Source organism: Pteropus medius, unplaced genomic scaffold (genome assembly GCF_902729225.1).
Source record: "Pteropus medius unplaced genomic scaffold, Ma_sr-lr_union100, whole genome shotgun sequence".
Lineage (NCBI taxonomy): Eukaryota > Metazoa > Chordata > Mammalia > Chiroptera > Pteropodidae > Pteropus > Pteropus medius.
This window is the reverse complement of record NW_024349505.1, coordinates 2,854,303-2,870,688: the sequence shown is the minus strand read 5'-3', so window position 1 is coordinate 2,870,688 and position 16,386 is coordinate 2,854,303. Positions and strand designations below refer to the sequence as shown.

The following is a 16,386-nucleotide window of genomic DNA, read 5'->3' as shown; positions in this document are numbered from 1 at the left end:
CACCTAAAGTCTCCTCTGAAATGCAAGTTTCGATTTTACAGGTGTTTATTATGAACAGCAAGCTTTTTACAAATGATTAGACTCAGGCTGAAATGGTATTGAATGACTTTCACTTGAGTTTACATGGCTGTTAAAATTGACAGCTTTTTTTCACTAAAAGTGCAATGGCATTCGAGGAGATGACAGGATGCACTGTCCCTTTTTTATATCCATAAATTCTGTTGCTAACTGTGTATGTATGAGAGCAAGAAACACTTGAAAATTGTCACACCTTACTCCAAGCCCTGCATGCCTTAACGCTTACACAGGATTGCCAACTTGGATCTCATTACCCCATCCGGGGTTGCCCTGTGTCTGCATCCTCAATACATGAACAACCTATTTTCTTCTCCACCCTCTCAGTCCTATTCATTTCAAAAGTTATTGATTGAAAACTTATCATGTCCAAGACAAAATACCAGGCACTGAACATTAAAAAATTATCAACTCATTGCCCCCATTCTTAAGTTTCCACCTAATTATTTAAATATACACATACATTCACAAATATTTTCTTTGTAAAAAGGTGAGTGGAAAGATGGACGTATGCATAAGGTGTTATAACAATGTGAATAATGTTGCTTTTTGTTAAGATTTTTAAGGTAAAGTATTGATATCTGGTAATAAATGAATTCATTACTTTTTACTCGCATGCAATATAGAGTTAAATGTTTCAGTTCTTTACACAAAGGAGTAAATAATTTAGGAAATTTCACATGGAAATTAATTTAAGGAATTTTATAGACTGATGATACATAATATTTTTAATATAAGATAGAGAACTTTTCATGTCTGTCATATTCCACCATGTAAGCCGCTTGCTATGTGTTTGAAGTAACTGATCACTTATATAAAGGTGTTAATTTAACTAAATATTGGTAGAAATTTCACTCCAGGAATAAGAAAACATATATTAGAGATATAATGAGCTAGGTCCAACATTGGAATATCATGTTATTACAAAGAATTATCATATCAATCTAAAGAGGATAAAATGTTTAACTTGTACAAAAATATGATTTAAATATTTGGGACTCAGTAGAGAGTGAGATTATTTTCTGGAAACACCCTCACAGTCCTCCTGAGATATATAATAACATACACATAAATAGAATGTTGCTGCTGATTATTACATTATAGCTGTATGGCTATAATCTATAAAGACTGACATTATTAATCTATAAATACTCTAACAATACTGTAGATAATCTTTTAGGTATACAGAGAGTTTTTAAGACTTTCACTTTAGGAAAGTGTCAGTGAGATGCAAAACACATGAAAATAGTACTTAACATGAAATAGCTATAGAAACTTTCTGAGTCTGTCTTTAGTGAGGTTCTTAAGTAGGTACCCGGACTACAGTGAAAGCAAGAGGAGCATCGGAACTTTGACTTAATTATCTCGTTTAATTCTTACCTTAATCTTTTGACATTGGTATAATCTTCCTGTGTTCACATGAGGAACCGAGGCTGAGGAAATTCAAGTAATATATCCAAGATCCCAGAACTAGCGAGTGGCAGAGTTTGAATTTAATGACAAAAGTGTTTCAGGTTCTGTGTATAGAAAAATTAAAACATTACAAAACAAAAAAAAATCCTTGAGTAAAGAAATCATAGAAAAATACCAAGATATTTACATATTTTAGATATGTGGAATTTAAAAGGAATCCATTTAAATTATAACTTCATATTTTACTACATATATAATTTCGACCATATTATTTAACCTCTGAACAACAGACTAGTTATTTGAAAATAATAAAATGGTTTTTAGGTCAATTTAAATTAGTGTAATATACATTAACCATCTCTTAAAACCCAGTGACAAATAACACTTACAATTGATTCGGATTTGACTGCTTGGGTCCCTGTGTAATCCACCCAGTCGGTTCCTGGTATCCAAAGGTTTCCTTTCATATCGGTAGATTCAATCAATCGGAGATAGAAAACAGTAGTTTTGCATTCCCAGTCGCAGTTTCCCAGCCACAGACTCTCAAGCGCAATGGAAAACGTTCTTTTCTATCCACTATTGATTGGTTGAATCTGCAGGTGTGAAGGTCTGACTGTAGAATCAAAAGTTACAGCTGATTTTCCACTGAGCTGCGGTGATGGGAGTCGGCTCCCTTTACTCCTGCATTCTTCAAGGCTCACCTAGTTTCTTTTATTTCCCTCACTTTCAGGGAATTCATAGTCTAATAAAGAAGATATATCTTGTACTCGTGTAACCAATATTCAGAGAATGCGCATAATGCTGTGTAAAGTTTTAAAATGTTTTAAAACATGAATCTTCCTAAGAATTATCTGATTTCTCTAACTATAGAGCGTTTCTTTTTTGTAGTTAGATGTTTATTATTTAGTTTTTGTGTTTTAACAGTCACAGTTTTCTTTTTTTTTTTTCTGTGCCTGTTTTACATGTAGTGAATAATTTCCAAATTTCACTCTACAGAACATAGATGTAGGCCAAGGTCTTGAATTTCTCAACTACTGAGGTATGTAATTATATGTTACCTCTCTTTGCCTTAATTTTCTCATATGTAAAACTGAGTTTTCTGCCAAACATTACTAGAGATTTTGAGGAAATAAGTAAATTGATGTAAAATAATTTGGAAAGTTTAATAGGTTACTGAAATTATATACATATCTTTATGATATGTATATAAAGATACATCAAAAGTAAAATGGAGAGATAAAAGAATGGAGGGATAAATAGATGGATAGGAATGAGGAAACTAATTTTAGTAAAGTATTGAGGGTAGGTAAAATCTCTATAGTGGGTAAATCATTCTTTTTTAATTTTGCACATATTTGGAATTTTTTATAATTATATTTTGAAAAAAAGGGGCACTTAAGTAGAAGAAATATTAGCCATTAGAATGTGTCTCTATTCCATACCCTGTGACTTTCAGTATTTATTTCTCTCAACATTTGGCATCATCCAGGGTCTATTAACTCCTCCACCAACCTCACCCATTATCCTCTCACTCTTCGTCTATGGCTTCAGTTTTCTTGGTGCTGTCTCCTTTCAGAGCTTTCAGGTGCTTAATTTGCCTTGTGATACTGTTTTTGTGTTGGCAGATGTGCTGCATGAAACTCTACACCTTCCTCGCAACTTGCTCTGATACAAACATCAATGAAAATTGAATCAGCAATGTTAAATCCATACATCCCCATGAAAAAACCTATGAGAAAAAAGAAAAACCAAAGTGGTGTAGGTATTTGTAATAATATATTGAAATAGTATTTTAATAATATTTATCAAATAGCTCTCTTTCATGAATTATAATATTGCCACAGCTTTGCAAAGCTCGTTCTCATTGTGGGCTCCTATTAATTTTAATTTTAGGATAGACAAATCAGTCAGTGGTTGTTTTCTCTATTGTTATTTGTTGCTCCTTTTGTTGTAATTCTTACTTTGACTAAACATTTATTGAGAATCTGCCATATATTGGGTACCTACTCCAAATAGTCAGATGTTTTGATGTATGTTAGTGACAGATTTTAACTTCCTTCTCTGATGGTATTTCTCTTTTTTCTACTTAAACAAAACCCTGTTGGGGGCACTTATTTTTCTGATTGTTCTCTAAAACTACAATCAGTGATGTGAGATAAAAAGAGCTTTGGAATAGGAGATACAATATAGAATTTCTAGGAAATAATTAGTCATGTTACTTTCATAGATTTTTTTTTTGAGCTACACAAATATTTAACTTCTGTCTTCATTGTTTTGTTTTGTTTTGTTTTCATTTATAAGTTGAGGATAATGTATAATGTTAATTCCAGTTCTATCATTTTATTTTGTTATTTCTAAAATCTTCATTGTATGAAGCAAGCATTAAATGTCTAGAGAAAAACAATCAAAATGAAATTCTATATATGCAACAATTTGCCTATTTCTTAATTTCGATAATCACTTAGCTTATCTTTCTTAGTATTTGCTGACTTAGTTAATGTTACAGCTATAATAAAGTTTTAAGAGGATCATTACATTCTAAGATTGATATTTATTTCTGCAAATATCAATTTAAGTGTAAATTTTATTTTAACAGTGTGCTGGAGCAGCCTAATCACCAAGAAAATCAAAGTAGAATAAAAGCGATTTATTGTGGACAAGTATGATCTCTAATATCAAGTGTAGAGGATTCATGGAACACAGATCTATAAAAGTATCAGAACAGAGAAAAAAGTGTTCAAATAAAATTAATAAGGTTAATTGACCCTTTCATCTGTTAAAATATAATATAAATAAACCATAATTAAAAGATTGGCATTATCACAAAAATAAAAAAGATCAAATGGAACAGAGTAAATAATTCCAAAATAGAGAGCTTATTACCTTTCACCCATGGGAAAAAATATGGACATGTCAATAAATGTTAAGACAAATGGTATTTAGAAAAAAATAAATGTCAGGTACCCTGCTTTACAACCTGAATAAAATTAAATACATTTCATTTTCATTAAGTAAATAAAAAATCCCACAAAGAGAAATCACAAAGTTAAAAAATAACTTGTACAAAAGGCTTCCAAGGCTATGGACTTATATGTAAATGGCTTATAGAAGACCTTTAGATTCTTTTTCATAGTAACTCAGCAACAATGTGTGTGTGTGTTTGCCAAGAACTCTATATCAACGATGGATCATGTAGACAAGTCTTTAATCCCTCCACCTGAATAACTATTAACCATATAAAAAGAAGTGCCCATTTATTTTTATTATATATACCAAAGATTGGTTATAATGTTTATTACAATTATATTAATACCTACTTGGCAATTAATCTGTCTACTTATATTTCTGATCTCAATTAAAAAGATATGATTTAAACATTTGCCCAACATTATTGTATGTTGATAAATCTCGGAGTTTGAATTAAGCTGGAGATTTCAGAGTTAACTATTTGGCTGCATAGATTTGCTTGAATAGAGTGCTATTTTTGTGGATGGCTAGAAAACGTAGGCTATTGCTTTTTTGCTGGATAAGTACCAACCTCATGTCAATGTGGAATGGTCAGGATGTGCTTGGTGTTCCAAATGGCTGTTTGCCAATTTGAAAGGTTTCTGAAAAGAAAAGGGACTATTGTGCATTCTTTTTTAATCACAGCAAATTGTACGGTTGTGGAGCAGACCCCATAGTGAAAAAAAAAAAAAACCACTTTGCTGACCCATCCACACAAATTTCATCTCCTTGATTTGAATACCTGTAAGGTATCATTTTCTTTTCTTTTATTATTTTTTTTAACCTTTTGTCTTCTCTCCTCTCTGTGCTATAAATCAGTGTTTGAGGGGGAAAATAATTCTGGCTAGATTAGCTCCTATTTAGCTATAGTAGCCTGCCACTATATAGAGGCACAGAAGGCGCTTCAGCAGCGTTAGCACTTGCAGTTAGGTAATGAAAGAGCAGAAATGGTTTGGATCAGAGTTATAGATGTAGAAAAGGCAATTGAGATGAAGATAAAATTAGAAATATAAAGCATCAAACAACATGAACTCCTTTTCAGGATAAAAAAAAAATACAGTATACTTCACTGCTTAAAGAGCTCAGACTTTGATGTCAAACGGATGTAAGTTAAAACTCCATTGGTCTGCCATTACTAGGTCTCTGACCTTGAGCAACTTAATCTTGGTAACTTCTGTTTCTCCACTGGTATGAACTGGATCATATGTCATAGTGTTTAGAAGCAGTTAATAGCATAAGACATATAAATGATCAGTCCAATGTATGAATATATTAGATGTTAAAACACAGTTGTAATTTTCACTATAATAATAATAATAATTATTAAAAACAAAATCATGAGGATGAATACCAGCAGTCATTATTTAAAACTGTTACTACCCTTGTAAAACCTTTTTACAAGAGGATGTTTATACACACTGAAGAAGAACCTGCATGTAATACAATATCTAGTGGTGTCTAAGGATAAATTAATTATAAAGTATCATTCACCTCAATTATCAAATAATAAACACTAAAAAATATATTATCCTGTCAAGTTTTTTTTCCTTTCATATGGAAATGTTGCACAGTCTTGGATGCCTTGTAGTCACTGTAACAATATAAGTTCTCATTCCATTAGAAACACATTGAAGTGCAAGTTAAAATAATTAACTGTGTAATGTTACAAATTAAAGTCCGCTTTTCCTAAAACTTTTTTTTATTTAGAAAATATTTTGGAGAGACATCTTTTTTACATAAGAATACCTGATCAAGATAAAATTTTTTGTAAAATTGCAGAGGAATTGTACAGCAATACACAAAAACACACCAATCATACATATACTTCACACACTATACACACACACACACAGAAAATGTCTAGTATACAAGCAATGATGTCAGCATTCCTTTATGGATTCTCATTTTCTTATGTCAAAAGACGAATCAAAAATTACTAAGCAAAAGAGGTTAAATATTCTTTCCCCAAAAATCACTGAAAACATTCATCTGTAAAAATCAAATCCTACAGCTGCATGCTATTCTGATCAATCGGTTTTCTCTATTGAAATACTAGAATTTTTGATACTGATATAATCTGATAATAAATGCTAATTATGTTGAGCAATATTAGGTACTGAAAATATAAAAGTTGTGATGTATATAACATTTAACACATATTCATGTGTCTCCAACAAATCCTAGCTTATGACTAGCTCTGTTTTAACATGTTACCATTCCCTTAACTTTGTTTCTGCCTTTTCTATGGCCTGGGTCCTTACACTTGTTTTGTTAATTGGATTTCTGCCTCTTCTCCGCTGCCTGAGATTCTGATATGATGTGAAAAATGTTTAATTCAATAAAACTCCCTGTTACTCAGCATAATGTTGGAATAAAATCTGTTTAATAGTAAGTTTCCTACCTGTATAGATTCTCTGCTCTACTCAGCCTCTGAATTCTACATTCCTGTCTGTCTTTGCTGCCTACAAAGATCAACTCCTATCCACTGCCAATATACCCTATCTTCTCTTATTCTCTTCCTGACTGAATTTCCACACAGTTCTGTTTTCTAACATTTCTGTGACTAAAATGTCACTTGACTCTAGGATTGTCAGTATCTTTTTTAAGGTTCTAGATACCATTGCATGTTCAAGTTACTCTCATTGTATAAAATTCTGTCTTGACTCTGTATTCCTGCCTAACTACTATCTATTCTGTCTCTTTTCTATATCATCCAACCTTTTAATAAGGTAGACTATACTTTTTCATCTCTAGGGTGACCATATGCCCTGGATTGGCTAAGATAGTTCTGATTATAACTGTTTACCTGCTGAAGTTATTGCTAGATTCTGTTGTTACTTATAAAGTATTCTAATTTAGATGGTAAAATTTATTTTCATATTACTTATTCGATGCCCTCCATAAACCTCTGTAGTTAGGGTCCTTCCCTCACTAATATATGGAACTTTGATCACTTAAAAGACCAAAGATTCATATTTGTCAATGATAATATTTCAGTCTTTATCTTACCAGATTCTTCTTCATTTAGCACCCTTTAACCCTCCCTCCGTAAAACTCTCATCACATTATCCTCCTTCCTCTATTTCTCCATCCATTTGTTCTGGTTCTCTCTTGATCACACTATTTCTTCTTCTCCCTATCCCTTAAATATTAATATTGCTAAAGATTCTTTTTATCACCCCATTGCTCTCATCTGTATTTTCTTAAGGTGAATTCATGATTTTCCTCATTCCAATTACCACTGATATGCAGATGATTCCCAAATTAATATTCCCAACATACTTCCCTACTCCACCTCTCCTCCAACAAATTTTATTGGACTATTTTACTTATTACATCTCTTGATTGATAATATTGTGCTGGGCTAATAATACAGTTTTGCCACTAGTCTTCCTTTCTTCAGACTTAACCCATTAAAAGTTGTCTTCTAACCAAAATGAAAGCATAACATTCCTGCTTCAAATGTTTCAATATTTTTTAAGTTATTTCTGAAATCCACATTTTTATAATGGCAAATAAGATTTTTTATTATAGAACCCCTGACTACTTCCTCAGCCTCCTCTTATATTCTGATGTTTTACCTTAAATTTTATTTACTAATACAGAGAACTGCTTATATCTCACCATATACCCCAGGTTATTTCTGATCTTCATGATTTTATTTTTACTTTTCCTTCTTCCTAGATAGCTAGTCAAATAGCTAACACTTTCTTATCTTTTAATACTAAATCCAGACCTCACATATTCAAGAACAGCCCTGAGCTCTTTAGGGTAAATTAGATGACTTTCTAATTCACCATCCATCCTATCCAACCCTCATTGTGTAATCACCCCCATGACCTTGCCCAACACATATTGTGTATGCATGTTCATTAGCAGGCTCACCATATTGTTTCTTTGTCCATTTTTTCAATGGATAAAAGAGATTTCCTCCAGGGAAACCCCACATCTCTTGTTCTCATTTTTTTCATATCTCTTCTGTTTTCATTTTTAATTTTCCAGCACCATAGGAACTACTTTTTAATTATGACTAGAGATCAGTCTTCTGTTTTGTGCTAGCATATGCAACAGTGGTGGCAACTGCAGCAGAAGCAGCTATAACAATAAAATCTATATTTCTTTCTTGAGAATTATGAGAAATTAAAAAATCTGTAATATTGAAAACATTTCCCCAAATCAAATATTATATATGTTTCAGAAATTTCTAATTATATTTCAAGTTGTTGGGAGTATTGTTTTATTAAAAACTAGTAACCATATCCTACTTTCAATCTTGACGATCTGACCCACTGATAATATCAGGTACGAGATTAGAATTTTATTAAATGATAATAGATTTGCATTAATGTAAAACAATAAAAAGGTAGCTTCTTTTGATTTGGTATAGCCTAGAATTTAAATTTTGATCATATCTATAATAGATTTTTTTTGCAGAAAAGATTTTATATTTATTTTTTATAGTGAAACTTTCTACAAAATATTTTAATATGCTTAAAATGTTTTATACTGCAAGAACCACCATAAGAATTTTTGAAAGATACTACTGTGGGTGAAGAAATTAGAATATGGATAAATACAATAAAATAACACATAAAAATGATTATAGCATTCTTGTTGGTTGTAATTAGCCATTTTTCTTATAATTTGTGAAGGCAGTTTCCACTTTGTTTATCTTAAATTTGAAACCTGTAAGAATAAAATCCACCATTGTCTTAGACATCATTATATGTTAGTATTTATATACAGGTGCAAAAAGTACAGTAACTCAATGCCTATCAGGTACTTTTGTGAGGGCATCTGAATTCATACAGGAATTTTATATATTCTCAGTAGCAAATGCATCATTTTTCATGTTAGCATTAAGTAAAGAGTGATTTGTTCCATGTTACTCTCTACCGCTATGTTCTATTACAAGAAATTGCAGAATACCTAATATTAAGGCACTGCTATATGCAAAAACTTTCTTTCATTGTTTTGATAAGTTATTAAAACCTTTAGTAAATTAATACCTCATTGTTTTAATAAACTAAAAATGCATACTACCTCTTTGATTTTTTTTTTATTATTTGTTTGTTTTTTGGACAGACTGAAACAGGGAAGTAGCAACTCAGCATAAAATAATTTCTTGATAAAAACTGGGTAACACTTATGATGTTACTTGATTTGAAGCAATTTAAAAATCTTCACAGCATAGGACACTGTGTACATGACTAGGAAGCACTAGATAAGGAACCTAATCAGATTATTTAAGCTCCTGATGCAATATACAGATGTCAAGTTAGGTAAAAAGTAACAAGTGAGAGGAACTAAACACTAGAACATTTCTACAACATCTTGGACTATTTTAACCATGACGATCACAATATTTTCTCCTATAAAAGGATTGGGACATGGAAAAGGAGAGATGTTATTAGTTGTGCAACCATGGATTTCATTCTACTCACTTTAAGGAGTAGATGACTTCAACTTTCAGAATTAGCAATCATATCCAAAGGCAAGTGAATTTTTCAGTTGTTCAGGTAAAAAACCTTGGACGCATTCCTAACTCTTCTCTCACAATAATTTATCTACTTTCAAAATCCAATTTATAATCAAATTACTTCACATCACCTCCACTACTACCACTCAAGCCCAAGCCAGCAAAATATCTTGCTTAGATTGTTGCAATATCTTCTAAACTGTCCCACATCTCTACCCTTGCCCCTCCCTCTACTGCCTTTTTCCAATACAGCAGCCAGAGTAATCTTTTTAACCAGGAGTCCCCAACCCCGAACCACAGACCAGTACTAATCTGTGGCTTGTTAGGAACTGGGCCACACAGCAGGAGGTGAGTGGCTGGCTAGCGAGTGAAGCTTCACCTCTATTTGCAGCCGATCCCCAGCACTAGCATCACCACATTAGCCACACCTCAAATTATCAGGCATTAGATTTTCATAGGAGCACCAATCCCCGGTGCCAAAAAGGTTGGGGACCACTGTTTTTAACACATAATGGCACTCTTGCTGAAGAACTTTCTGACTAATTCTGAGTAAAGCAGTGACATATAACTTCCTTATAATGCCTTGCAAGGCAAGGCCTGTATCAGTTTTCTATTGCTGTGTAAAATGCAGTAGGCTTAAAATCACACACATCTATTACCTCACAATTTCCATAGCCCAGGTGTCTGGACACCAGCTTATCTGGGTTCTTGTTTCAGATCTCCCCGGGCTGCAATCCTGATGTGAACCAGGGCTACAGTCTCATCAATGAATTGACTAGAGAAAGATCTGCTTCCAAGCTCCCGCTGGTTGTTGGCAGATTCGCCTCTGGTTTGTTGATGGTGTTAGGACTGAGGTTTTTGTTTTTTTCTGGCTGTCAGAAGCAGGTCTCTCTGCATTCCAAGAGGTCATCTGTTGGAATGTAACCCTCTCCAAAGGCCCTCTCAAAACATAACAGCTTATTTTTCGAAGCCAACAATGGAGGAGAATCTTTAGTGTGTTTGTGATTTCATATAAATATAAAATTGTATTGTACTCATGTGAGCGGCATCTCATCATCTTTGTCATTTCTATAATGAGGAGCAAGTGACACGTCCTGCCCACACTCAAAGAGAAGGACCTGACACAGGACATGATTATGGAGGCCACCATAGTGTCTGTCTCCAACAAGGCCCTATATGATATCCCCACTAACTGTTTCTCTGACTTCTTCTACCACTCTCCCTTTTGTCCACTGTGCTCCAGATAGTTTGTCCTCCTCACTGTTCTTTAACTCAGAAAGCAAAATGCTGCTTCAGAGCCTTCCTGCGAATGCCTCTCTGGTGGAAAAGCTTTTTGAGGAAAGAAATCCACTTGACAAGTTTCTATACTGCTTTTACTTCTGTCCTCATATGTAAGCTTATCAGGAAGGACATCCATGACCACCCTATAAAATGCAGCATTTCCCATCCTTCTCACTCTGTATCCCTGCAGTATGTTTCTCCATAGAATATATCACTACTTGACTTTTTATTTACTTTTAATTTGTTTGTTCTCTATCTTCCCCAACATCAACATAAGAGCACAAAATTTTTGTTTACCATTCAGTTCTTAGCACCAGGAACAGAGAGAGCCTGCTGTGTATTTACCAAGGAAGATTTCAACAAACATGTGTACAATGGATTAATCGGTTATTCTTCTGCTTTCTGAATAAGGATTAAATTGGATCAAAATAAGGATGTCATTTCTGAGAAAGAATAGTGTTTCAACAAATAGTCCATAATATAGAAAAAAAACTTAATGTTGATTATTCGATATTTGTCTTCATTGTGTGTGAATTTGATTGATGCATTTCAACTTTATCTTCTATAAGTAGATTTATTCACTGTGCATATAATCTGATAGTAAGACCTTTGCTGGAGAGAAGGCAGGAAAGCTAGGCTTTTGGTGGAGATCTACTCACAAAACTTGGCAGGAGGCCTTCCACAACCAACATAGGGTTTTAATAAATCTTCACTGAAATAAGACCTGTTATTTGCAGCTCTGCTGTTTGTGATCTTCAGTCAGCTGGACATGATACAACATGGAGCTATAGATTATTCTTACTTTTTATCACACCGATTATTAAACAATAGTTATTAGTATAGACCATTGCTTTGAAAGTGTTGCTATATTGTTAAACATGTTGCTATATTTTTGTCCATTAACTTGAATACAATTCAAGTGTAGTTTTTCAGTCTTACAGATTTAGATTTATAGGAGTCTCTTTCATTTTTATGAAAATCCCATCGTTCCTGAGAAAACACTATCAAGTGCACATAAAATATGTACGTCCAAACAAAATAAGACTTTGGGTTCCAAAGAGAGGGGATATTATGCTAATGAGGCCAACAGAATTCAGTGTGTGCTTTGGCAATAATAAGGAATGGTGAAAGAAATAATTGGGATCAAGGTTATGAATACAGAGGAGATTAAATCAAAGTACAAATGCATGATGGGTCAAGATATTAGAATATGCTGCCAAAATATATTTCCTGGAGAAAATGAAGATCTGTATCCATATTAAAATTACTCACACAAAGGGATATAATAATACTAAAAAAGAGACATGATTATGAATTTGATTTAATTATAGGTTATATTGGAGCTAACTTGCCATATGAAGAAAGGGAATGAGTGCTACATTTTTCTTAAGATTTTTAAGGAAGAGAGAAAAGCAATTAAGATTATAATAATAATCTTCTGATAATAGGGTTACTGTAAGTAATCAACAAGACCCCTGATGTTCTGTTTAACTTAGTGTACATCTCGAAAATTGGCTTTTATGGAATAAAATCCAATATACTATTTAAATCTGTTCTTTGTGAAAAAAAAATCATCTAAAAATATTTAAAAGTCTTTACCTTGGAAAAAGACACTGTCATATGCTGGGAAGGTTTTTAAATTGCTTCAAGATTTTGAAGGAAGATTTAGCAGTACCTACCCAAATCTTTTATGTACATACCTTTATATGTACCACAATAAGTATACTGCTATTAATTTTCCACAAATTTCATAAAGAATGAAAAAATCTGATATATTGCATGTTGTTTCTTACAGCATTGAATATAATAGAAAAAAAGCTAAAATCAACCTAAATAACCATCAATTTGGAAGTTTAAATAAAATACTATGCAATATTTCTAGGAATAAGGTAAAACTCAATGTGCTGATATGGAAGTATATGTTGCTTTATTGCAAAAAAGTACTTTGCAATATAATTCTGTATAATATAATCGCACTTGTATATATTTAAATGTATGTGTATATATATTTTTAGATTTATATGTATTATATAGTTATAGATCTTAAAAAATACATAAAAGTACATAGAACTAAAAGGGACACTGGGGGCTATGAAATAGTGACTTCTTTGATTCAAATACTACTTTCAAGATTTAGAAAATTTTCTTACTCTTTGTGTCTCAGATTTCCATGTGTGATATAAAATGCAAAATTTAATATAATGTAAAATTTAATAATATTTACTTCAGGAGCTATTTCGAAGATTAAATTAGTGCATGTATACCTTGAGAACATTGCTTGTAACTTTGTAAGCATGTAATAGGAATCAATCATCTTTATTATCACCCTCAGCATCATTGTCTTTCTTATTATTATCATTTCGACATGTGTGTGTATAATATTCTGATTTAACTTTTAAAATATTAAATGATAATCATATTTTAAAACATAATATAAATGAATTAATTAAATTACTCTTGAAATGACTTTTGTATTAGAGTGCTAGGGCTGCCATAACCAGTACCACAGTCATTGCGGCTTAAAGAACAGAAATTTATTTTTTCATAATCTTGTAGGTTAAAGACTGCTATCCAGTTGTCAACAAGGTCAGTTCCTTCTAAGAGCCAAGAGGGAAGGATCTGTTCCAGATTTTTCTTCTGGGTTTATAGATGAATGTTTTTTCCCTGTATCTTTACATCATTTCTCTCTTTTTTTTTTTTTTTTTTTTTTATGCCTACAGCACCCAGTCTTCCTAGGTGGTCTCCCATCCAAGAACTAACCAGACCCGACCCTGCTTAGCTTCCAAGATCAGACGGGATTGGGCGTGTTCAGTGTGGCATGACCATAGACCATCATTTTCTCTTTGTATGAACCTGTGTCCAAAGCTCTTCTCCTTATGAGGACATTGGCCATATTCCATAAAGGCCTACCCTAATGATTTTATTTTACTTTAATTACCACTGAAAGACCCTGGGTCCAAAAAGATCACAGTGGGATTAGTACTTCAGCATATGAATTTGAGTAGGTGGGGATGCGGGGAGGAGGGGAAAAGGACACAAATAAGTCCATAATAGTATGCTAAATACTAAACTCTCTCTTGGTCATTTTTTTCATTTATATAATTTAACTCTTAGAAATAGTCATCACAAAATGATCATTTTATTCATCTTTAGAACTTCAGAGGTTAGCATAATTCAAGTAAGAGTCAATGAATTTTGTTTAATAGTTGGGACAGAGTATCATATTGAAACTCCAACTTTCTATTTTTAAGATAGGCAGCACCATATTCTCATTAAGAGACTGGCATTTATAAGCTATGTATGACGTCCATTCACTCTTACTAAAGGAAAATGAATAGGCCTTTTGTGTTTCTAAGACTTAAATCTTCCTTATCTCTGAGCATGGAGTGTGTTTATGTGTAGATCTGTGTGTGTGTGTTCATGTATGTTTCTAAAGTACAAACACCCCTTCTAGATGTGATAGCCATGTCCTGTTTTAACAGACAACAATTCCAAATTACACCAGCTATCCTAGACAATGATTAATAGGATCCTTTTTCACTCTCGAAAGTGGCCTGATTAAGATAATGAATTATATGGCCACCCAAATTCATAGATAACCAAACTTCATTGTTTTAGACATTGAGCTAAATAGTTCTTTACATGTCTAGGGATGAGAAAGAAGGTAGCAAAATTCTGTGTTCTAAGACACCAGAACTTCTTTGTCTTGTAAATATCTCTGCCTTACAAATTCTATTACAGTCTGTGAGCCAAATACTCCTGTGAGAAATCTGGATTTAATAATGGCTCCAGCAGTTAAAGCTAAGTGAGCTTAAATAAGAGTTTTAAATTCTCAATATCTCAGTTTTGTCAATAGTAAAATGGGATAATTATGCTAATTTATTTGTTTTATTATTTTTTGATTCTTTGAGACAAATTTTAAATGCAACAAAGCATCTAGATCTTAGTTAAGTTTTGGTGAATGTACATGCCACATAACCTCCATGAGAATCAATAAATAAGATATTTCCATCAACCCAGATTGGCCTCTTGTACTATCTCACAATCAATTTCCTTCCCTCATAGGCAACCAGGACTCGAATTTCTATCAATATAGATTATGTTTGTCTGCTCTTTACCTTAATAGAAACTTCATATAGATCACATTGTAGAAACTCTTGTGTGTGCCTTCTTCTTTTTTTATTCTTTTTTTTTTTTTTTAGGCGATGCAACCTTGGTTGACCTCACAGATTGCAAGGACCTTGTCAGTTTACAATCCTTTATTTTTTATTTTTTACGCCTACAGCACCTGGTCTTCCCAGGTGGTCTCCCATCTAAGTATTAACTAGTCCCGACTCTGCTTAGTTTCGGAGATCAGCTTCTTTTTCTTAACACAGTTATTGAGACAGTTTGCATCGTTCATGGCTCACTCCTTTTTACTGATGAGTAGTTTCTCATTTTATGTATATAACAGTATATTTTTACCATTTTTCTGTTCATGAATTTGTGAGTTGTTTTCAGTTTGGGCTTTTTATGAATAAAAATGCTACAAACACTTCTATAAAAATCATTTTATGGTATTTTTGTTTGTCTGGGGTAAAGTGAACTTGCTGGATCACAGGAAAGGTGCATATTTAACTTTTATAAAATTGCCAGTTTTGTAAAGTGTTGCATTACCTTTCGTTTTCATCAAAATTATATGGGAGTTCCAACTTCTCCACAACCTCATCAACATTTCAGCTACTAAGCTTTTCAATATCAGTTATTTCAGAGAGTGTATAGTAGCATCTCATTGTGATGTAGTTTTAATTTAGATTTCCAAGATGACTAATGACGAAGAGCAAATTTAATAGCTGCTTAGAAACAGTGCATCTTTTTCAGTGAGATGTCTGTTAAAGTGGACTACCCACTGTGATAGTTAATTGTAGGTGTCACCTTGACTGGGCCACTCAAAGCTCAGATATCTGGTTAAACATTATTTCTGGTTAAACAATATTTCTGGATGTGTCTATGGGGTTGTTTTCAGAAGAAATTAGCATTTGAATTGGTCAACTGAGTAAAGCAGATGACATTCCCCGAAGTGAGTGAGCATCAATTAATCCTCTGAGGACTTGACTTGAGTAAAAAGGCAGAGGAAAGTTGAATTCCTATTC

At 32.9% G+C, this 16,386-nt stretch overlaps 1 long non-coding RNA gene and 1 pseudogene across 1 annotated transcript in view; both read right to left on the bottom strand.

The window, feature by feature from the left end:
• Positions 1–1,982, bottom strand: part of LOC120618097 (uncharacterized) — a 495,615-nt gene extending 493,633 nt beyond the window's left edge. Inside the window, exons 1-2 of the long non-coding RNA XR_005657143.1 lie at positions 1,878–1,982; positions 1,456–1,592 (exon numbers count right to left, since the gene is read on the bottom strand). This is a non-coding gene — a long non-coding RNA (uncharacterized LOC120618097). The remainder of the gene's footprint in view (positions 1–1,455; positions 1,593–1,877) is intronic.
• An 11,983-nt stretch (positions 1,983–13,965) lies between these two features.
• Positions 13,966–14,084, bottom strand: LOC120618137 (uncharacterized; annotated as a pseudogene).
• Positions 14,085–16,386: the final 2,302 nt, after the last annotated feature.